The sequence below is a fragment of the Saccopteryx bilineata genome, chromosome 5, assembly GCF_036850765.1.
Source record: "Saccopteryx bilineata isolate mSacBil1 chromosome 5, mSacBil1_pri_phased_curated, whole genome shotgun sequence".
NCBI classification, from domain to species: Eukaryota; Metazoa; Chordata; class Mammalia; order Chiroptera; family Emballonuridae; genus Saccopteryx; species Saccopteryx bilineata.
In genome coordinates, this window is record NC_089494.1 from 96,897,471 (window position 1) to 96,904,143 (window position 6,673).

The 6,673-nt window shown below is 32.1% G+C and overlaps 1 non-coding gene across 1 annotated transcript; it reads left to right on the forward strand.

Annotated features, from left to right (window-relative positions):
- Nucleotides 1–3,754: 3,754 nt before the first annotated feature.
- TRNAT-UGU (transfer RNA threonine (anticodon UGU)) lies at nt 3,755–3,830 on the forward strand. Its single transcript has one exon. It is a non-coding gene; the product is annotated as a tRNA-Thr (tRNA).
- Nucleotides 3,831–6,673: the final 2,843 nt, after the last annotated feature.

Below are 6,673 nucleotides of genomic sequence, written 5' to 3' on the forward strand. Positions count from 1 at the left end.
TTGTAGTCATGTCAATTGTATCATTATCTTTAAGCTGATTGGGCTGTTTAAAGGTTACTACTCACACATAAATATTTCCCACGTTAATGATTGTACATTATTCGATTGAAAACAGTTTTCCTACCACTGTGAGACATTACCTGAACTTCTATCATCATTATTCAGTGGTTGTGGTTGTCCCTACAATGACCTTTTAGATGCCATTACTTTGGAAACATGCATTTTCACAGGAACAGCATCTCTGCATCTGAGACCTTAAAAGTCAATACTGTTCTTCCTGTGACCTACTTTCCAGAGAGCAATGCAGCACATGGGAAACATACATTGATAAATGAAGATCTTTGTTGCACATTATAACAAAAGGAACTAAATTGGATCTCTAGATATTAATTATTCTCAAATACACAATCCATCTAGTGATCTTCAAATTGAGAGACAATTTTACACTTTAACATGATTGAGCTTGGAAACATTTTAGACCTGGAGTGCAGTAAACAATATTACAAATGAGTTAGGAAGAGGCAAAAACAACAACAACAACAAAAAGCTTATGACCACATTTATAAACCACATTGAGAATGGTAATGTTCCTATCCCTGAGACATTTTGGCTAAGCAAAACTATCTAATTCAAAATATGAAAAGAAAGGATAATTTACCCTCTTGTGCTTAGTCTATTAATACACCTGGTGCAGCTTGCTTTGTAAAACACATCAAAGCACTTTAAAAACAGATGTGATTTGATCAAAGTCAACATAAATGATTTGGATGAATGTTCATCACAGGTAAAATAACAAGCAAATGTGTCTTTTGCCTTTTTATTTTTGCATAATGTTAGCTTATTTTAATCTTAAGTGTAAAAGTATATGTAATCAGTTTATCTTGCCAAATGGATACTATTTATGTTGATTATGTAGATACTTGTTTTTATGGGATCAGATTAAATAATGTATATGAAAATGGTTTCAGAAAATATAAAGCATTATACAAATGAAAGTGATTATTATGATTATAATCATCTTAAATAGTGAAAGTAATTGCTGTGAGCATCTTAAAATATGCTTCTAGCTAGGATAATCAGTCAGTCAGTTATGTTTATTTTATGAGTAAACACACAGAATTCTATATTATGCCAACTGGTGAGTAAAGAAAAATATAGCAAAAATAGGTTTACAATTGTGAGTACACAAAACACAGGTTATTCTTATTCTTTCAAGTATTATTATTTATTGTCATATTATTTATTTGTCTTATTATTATTGTTATTATTTTGCATCCTTATGATTTATCTTTTATGTAATGATGGTTGGTAATGTAACAAACAACTCTAAACCTCCTTTTGCTCAGACCTGTATATAATCGGTGTCTTTTGGAAGACTTCACAATTTGAAATGAGCATGTTATAATTTTAAATGAAAATGTGAAAGATAGTAGATGCATATTTCATACCACATGCCAAGCATATACATTTTGACATGATTAATACAGACTATATACTCTCGAGGAACAGTAAGAAAAACAAATGCAAACAAATAACAGCAATAAAATGGGCAAAGAAGACAGGTTTATATTTGCACACAACATGCATAACACATAGGTTGGATAGTTTAGCACAGTGCTGACAATTCAGCATACCATCATCTTAAATCTAATTAAAACTGGGTATTTTTTCTTTGTTTGGCCAATTTAGTGTCACATTTTCCCTCCCTCCCACCCTGCCTCCCTCTCTCTCTTCCTTCCTTTTTTCCTTTGCTACTTCTTTCTGAGAGAAGATGTAACCTTTATACAGAAAATTATAAATCTGTATTGTGGCTTATAAAAAAAACAGTTTTCAACACAGAGAATGTACAGTTTTGTTGGTGAGATTTTATTTTAGCCGACCTAAAAGCTGACAAGTTAGCCGTTTCCTATTTCATATCCTGGCAGAGGATATCAGACTCCTGATTAGAGACAAAGACGGTTTACTGCTCACAGCGTAGGAAGCAGCAGAATACTGCAATGTTTGCTTTGGTCACCATACCCCATTGCACAAAACCATGGGATGAGATGATGGACCCAGTGAGAAGTCTGCAAAAAACAGTGGGCTGGGTCATATGACAGGAACCCTGAGTTTGGGGAGTCTACCATTTCCATAGCATGTAGTAAGCAAGCTTCTTTTTGTTTGTTCGTTTTTGTTTTTCAGGTTCAGGGGAGGCATTACCTCATCTGTCTCAGTTACCAGCTAGTAAGCACCACTGAGAAATGTCATGTTCAAGTCAACTAAAGCGCAGTCACATACAAGATGTAAGGCAGGTATAAAAGACACCCAAGAAGAAATGTCTTTCCCAACATGTATCATATTCATAAATGGTATATATAGGTATAATAAATATAAAAGTATACATACATAAATCATATAAATATGTTAACTCTCTCCAAATTCATTTATCAATTTATTGAAAGTTCAATCAAAATTCCAACAAGTTTATTTGAAGTTATAAAAATATAGAGATGCCTGGAAGAAGTGTATATTGACATGATAGTTATGGATTTTTATTTGGTGAAATCTAGAAAAATAGTAATGGTCATGTTGTGTGATCCAGAATTTCTTTTTGTAATGTGTCAACCTTAGTGGAACTCTCTTACACATATATATATGATGGTCATGGTGTGATGTTCCTACAATATAGTTTATCTTGGAAACAACTTTAAATGCTTACTAATATGGGAATGGATAGATAAGTCATTAAATAGTGGTTAAAATAAATCAGCTAGATGTGAGTTCATTGTGATAATACTCAAAAACCAAATGTGCAATAAAATAAATTACAAAATGATTCATGCCATTTTCAGAAGTAAAATGCAGAACAATATTATTACTTAAGAATTTAAAATACTATAAAATGACACTATATACAAGAAGAATATACAAAAAATTAAGAATACTTATTACCTTCGGATAAAATGGAAAAAGAGAAAATAAAGAACAGTAGGAAGCTTTCACTGTTTATGTAATGTTTTATTTCTTTAAAATAAAGAGTGAAGCAATTATAGCGAAATGTTAAGAGTTGGTAAATCTAGAGGGTGGGAACATAAATATCTATTACAATATTCTTGTTTCTGTTTGTATGCTAAAAATATTTTAATGTTAAATTAAAGAATAACACAAAAAATATAAACTTTGCCTGCCTGTCATAGTAAATAAATGCATACAAAAGTATTAAGAATGTTCCTTAATAGCTACACTTACTGTGTGATTAGTTTTTAGTATGAGCTTATTCTCATGTTCAAGTTTACAATTTAATCATAATTACTATGAAAAATGGAAAATATATGAATTGAAAGATAACATTTTCCCAGAAGCAAATGAATGATGATAAGCAAGACAAGTTCTACTTAGAAGGTTATATGAAATAGGAATTAAGTATATTGACCGAAAACAATGATGGTATTAATATTAAAAGCTCTACAATGAGGAGAAAAATAATTTATGGGATCTATTTAAAATGTGATATTATGTTTTAACATCAGATTGTATTGGAGGTGTTAAGGATTTTATAGTTTCTGATTTACTAAACTAATGTATTTTAAAAATTTAGCCAAATGTTGATAAATTGACATAATCTTTTGAGGCCCTTTATATTTATAGGCTTTAAAATAATTTTCTGTGCTTGCTTAATGCAACATATTTATGCCTATTTTATATCTTTTATAAAGTTTATTTCATGATTTGAAAAATAATACAATACTTATTGCATAATAAAAATAAATAAGAGGCCCTGGCAGGTTGGTTCAGTGGTAGAGCATCAGCCTTGTGTGTGGAAGTCCCAGGTTCGATTCCTGGCCAGGGCACACAGGAGAGGCGTCCATCTGCTTCTCCATCTTCCTCCTACCTCTCTCTTCCCCTCCCGAAGTGGTGGCCCAGATCGGTAGAACATCAACCCCTGGTGGGCATGCCGGGGTGGATCCAACTCCAGCGCATGTGGGAGTCTGCCTCTTTGTTTCCCTGCTTCTCACTTGAGAAAAATACAAACAACAACAACAAAAATCACAAGAAACAAACAACTATAACCTTTAATACAAAGTAACTAAATATGGCTTCTTCTAGTACTTTTATGTGCATATCTTTGCTGTTAACATAACTGCAGTAATAAAATAGTCTATAAATTATTTTTACACTTTTGAAGTTTATTTTGAGATATAGTCTATCATTTAAAATCGTCTTCTGACTGTGAGACTGAATAGTGAGAGCAGGTTAATCTGCCCTTTCAGTTCTCTTGGAAGGGGTGCTGAGGAATAAGAGATTGAATAAAAAGATGGAAGAAAATATCAAAGAAATTAAACATTAAGCTTTATTTAAGATTTAAGCTGAAGGAAACTTGTGTATCATCTGAAACACTATGTATTTTTCCTTACCAAAGATTATATAATTGATCAAAATCTGTATTTTGCACAACCAGCCAAAAGAGAATGATATTGTCTACTCTATGTGAGTAATTGTTGAATACAATGATAAGCACATAATCCCTTGTCTTGATTTGATCTGTATTGTCATGGTTTAATCGATTTCTAATTTTAATTTCTTCATTCATTTGCTTTGTAGGAAAATTAAAATTTTTGTAGAAAAAGCTGAGGGACTCAGTCATGTTATTGGCTTCAGTATATTGACAAAACATATAACATTTAATTCTCAACTATGCTAAACCTCTGAGATATTTTAAGCTACTAGTTGTGTTGCAAGATATTTAAGAAAAAAATGTATGTGATCTAGTATTACATGGAAGATAAATCAATCCACATACATCGTTTCTCTTCCAATAAAAAAAAACCCTGTTCATCATATAACTTGCTTTAAAACTATATAAATATTTTAGTTAAATGACACCAAATCAAAAAAGAAAAAGGATTGATATATGTGGAAAAAGGCAGCTGAAACAGATGTCAATTTTCTATTCTTCATTCATTTTGATTAATAAAATTTTATTTAAATAGACGTGAATTTGTATGTGTGTGCTTGTGTGTCTGATATTTTTGAAATATTATTCTGTTAATATTCTCCAACTACACTGTTATCAAATGAAGTATCCACAAGGGCTAGGCACATGTGGCTATGAACATTTAAAATGTGGCTAAATGTAAAGTACATAATAAAATGTATTAGGATGGTGATTATAATTGCTAAAACAATTAAAAACAGACCTTTTCTTCTTGTGGTTCTGAATTATAATTTTGAAGAGAAGTTTCAATATTTTTTGAACATTGTTTTATTTCTAAAATTGGTACGAAATATACCAGAAATTACTTTGAAATAGGATACTATTAATTTTACTACTAAAATTTATTAAGTTTATCTTAAAAACACTAAAAACCTTGTATTTTGTATAATTATTTATAGTCAAATTTTATAGTTTTATTAATTATTTATAGTCAAATTTTATAGTTTTATTACTATTATACATAGTTCTGTATATGGGTCATTATTAGGGTTATGATTTATAGATTACATTTAATACTTATAGACAAAAGCAAAATTTTTATCAATAAATTTATTTTTATTTAAGGATGACCATATAGATAATTTGAGGTTAAATGAACTTTTGACTTCTCTCTTGATCTATTGATTTTTTAAAAATTTTTATTTATTAATTTTAGAGATAAAAAGAGAGAGAGAGAGAGAGAGAGAGAGAGAAACATTCAAGAGTTACTCTATGCGCCCTGATCTGGGATCTAACCCACAACCTCTGTGTTTTGGGACAACACTCTACCAACCTCGCTATCCAGCCAGGTCTTGATCTATTAGTTTTATGAAAGGCTTTTATAAAATTACCTTATAGTCATTAAGATTTAATCTAAAAATTTTTATTCTTTTTCACAAAAGTCTAATTAAAGAAGTTATATTTAAAATATAGGATTTTTTTTATTGTTTTCTGTTTGCTGGGCTGTTTTGTTTTCTGTGTTACAGAACTATATGATTTCAACCAAAGCATTATTTTATTATATGTCCTTGTAAGTTTAAAAATGACACATATTGGCCCTGGCCGGTTGGCTCGGCGGTGGAGCGTCGGCCTGGAGTGCAGGGGACCCGGGTTCGATTCCCGGCCAGGGCACATAGGAGAAGCGTCCATTTGCTTCTCCACCCCACCTCCTTCCTCTCTGTCTCTCTCTTACCCTCCCGCAGCCGAGGCTCCATTGGAGCAGGGATGGCCCGGGCGCTGGGGATGGCTCCTTGGCCTCTGCCCCAGGCGCTAGAGTGGCTCTGGTCCCGGCAGAGCATCGCTCCCTGGTGGGCAGAGCGTCACCCCCTGGTGGGCGTGCCGGGTGGATCCTGGTCCGGCGCATGCGGGAGTCTGTCTGACTGTCTCTCCCCGTTTCCGGCTTCAGAAAAATGCAGAAAAAAAAAAAAAGGCACATATTATTTATACAATCTGTGAAATTTATGGCCTATGTCTTAGGCTAACCCGTTATTGATTTCAATGGAACTTTTGAGTAAGAACTATAGAACCATTTCGGTTACTATCAGTATACAATTAGGTCATAGATTAGGATTTTTTTTTTTTTACATGAGTATGAAGATTTACCTTTCCAACCTTTTTGTTTATTTTTTATATCAGAGAACCTATTTGGCACTTGTTTCTTTCTATTTTATACCATTATTGATATATAATTCAATGATGGAAGATTTCTAATGCATTTGT